Source organism: Sapajus apella, unplaced genomic scaffold (assembly GCF_009761245.1).
Source record: "Sapajus apella isolate SASKATOON/1434 unplaced genomic scaffold, GSC_monkey_1.0 scaffold34, whole genome shotgun sequence".
NCBI lineage: Eukaryota > Metazoa > Chordata > Mammalia > Primates > Cebidae > Sapajus > Sapajus apella.
Window position 1 is genome coordinate 18,255,972 of NW_022436974.1, and position 2,432 is coordinate 18,258,403.

Here is a 2,432-nt window from a genome sequence, read left to right on the forward strand (position 1 = left end):
AGTCAATAAACTTTTACTGAACACTTGTCATGTGTCAGTCACTGTGATAGTGGCTGATGATGAAGTGATGGATGGCTCTTCTCTTTAAGAAGCTTTCAGTCTAGTGGGGAAACAGCACAGGCATGAATGATACTTGGAATACTTTGGGATATCTTTTACAGCTAAGATTCTTTCCAGGCAGGCTGGAGGGAGCTGGTGTCAGATAGGTGTGGGTTCACAGTCCCTATTGCTTCTAACAATAAAAGGACCTCAACCAGATAATCTCACCCATCATAAATTTACCTCTTTGTTAGAGTAAACAATGCCATCTCATAGGACTGTTTTGAGATGCAGCACAAACATTAAGATTGATATATGAGATGCTCATATCATCAAGGTGATGTGCCATAACTTGCTTAATCATTGCTCTATTAAAAAAAAAAAATGTGCCTGATGAAAAAACTTTGCCAGAGTGGTCTCTCTACCACTCTGAAGCCCTTGTTCCTTCTCACCTCCTCAGAGGCAACCACTCCCTTTAATCACTCATATATCACTCCAGAGATATTTTAATATTTAATATATGTATATATTTTTTTAATTTTATAAAAATTATAACACATTACATACATTCCTCTGCACTTCACTTTTAAACTTTATTTCAGAGATCTTTCTATATCAGTACACACACATTGTATCTTTTTTTTTTTTTTTGAGACAGTCTCCCTCTGATGCCCAGGTTGGAGTGCAGTGGCCCCAGTCTTGGCTCACTGCAACCTCCATCTCCTAGGCTCAAATGATTCTTGTGCCTCAGATTCCTGAGTAGCTGGTATCACAGGCGTACATCACCATGTCCAGCAAATTTTTATATTTTTAGTAGGTGCAGGATTTCACCATGTTGCCCAGGCTGATCTTGAGACTCCTGGCCTCAGGTGATCCACCTGCCATGGCCTCCCAAAGTGCTGGGATTAAAGTTGTGAACCAGTGCACCCAGCATGCATTATTCTTTTTAATGGCTCTGTAGGATTACATTTTATGGATACAATGCAGTTTATATAACCATCGCTCTGTTGGCTATTTCCCATCTTTTGGGATGCTTATGATGCTGCAATTAATATTCTTTGTATATATATTTTCATGTGTATTTCTGTAGGATAAATTAAATGCTGGGTCCAAGTTTTGGTAATTCTCGATAAATATTAAGAAATTATTCTCTAGGTCAAATGCGGTGGCTCACGCCTGTAAATCCCAGCACTTTCGGAGGCCGAGGTGGGTGGATCACCTGAGGTCGGGAGTTTGAGACCAGCCTGGCCAGCATGGTGAAACCCCATCTCTACTAAAAATATAAAAATTAGCCAGGTGTGGTAGTGCTCACCTGAAATCCCACCTACTCAGGAAGCTGGGCACGAGAATCTCTTGATCCTGGGAGGCAGAGGCTACATCTAGCCAAGGTTGTGCCACTGCACTCCAGCCAGCGAGACTCTGTCTCAAAATAAATAAAATTAAATAAAAAGCCAGTTATAGATCTTTTGTTTAGAAAGTTTGCCGTAACCTAATCCAATCACAGAAAATGGAAGAACCTGATAGAAGGGTGTGGTAAACATGGAACATGCTGTTTGACTTTGGAGATGCAAGATGAAGGAAACAAGATTCTTGCAATATAAAGACTGGTCATTAAAAGTATTTAGGCAAGAAATGTTGACTCATAATCAGAACTGTGTTTTGAGAAGCTCTGGACAGTGTGGAAGATGGATTGGAAGTGACAAGACTAGAGGGAGTGAAAAAAATTAGTTAAAAAGTCACTGAAATCCTGAACTGAGGATTCAGGAAAGAATGAAGATTATGAAACCAACTTGACAGCATTGTAGAAGCCAAATCAAAAGTACCTGATGACCCAGTAAATGTCAGGTAAGGACAGAGAGAAATTATTTAGGCAAATGAATGGCTTAAAGAGAAAGGGAATACATGGTAGGGAATTTACTCTCTGATATTACTAAACGCCTACTAAACATGAACACTTACTAAGCAAGGGTTTATGTTAGTTATGTATACATTTACATATATGGAAACTGAATGAGTGAAAATATACACATTGCATTTATCCAATTTCACAGCATCTTTATTAGGGAAATATTATAATCTATTTAAGAATGAAAACTTTAGAAAAGTAACATGTGCAAAATAAAAAACTATTAGATTTCTCGAAAAGATTCATATCAGAGGCCAGGTGTGGAGCTCCACACCTATACTCCCAGCAGTTTGGGAGACTGAGGTGGATGGATCATGAGGTCAGGTGTTCAAGACCAGCCTGACCAACATGATGAAACCCCATCTCTATTAAAAATACAAAAATTAGCTGGGTGTGGTGGCATGGGCCTGCAATTCCTACTACTCAGGAGGCTGAGGCAGGAGAATCACTTGAACCTGGGAAGTAGAGGTTGCAGTGAGCCAAGATC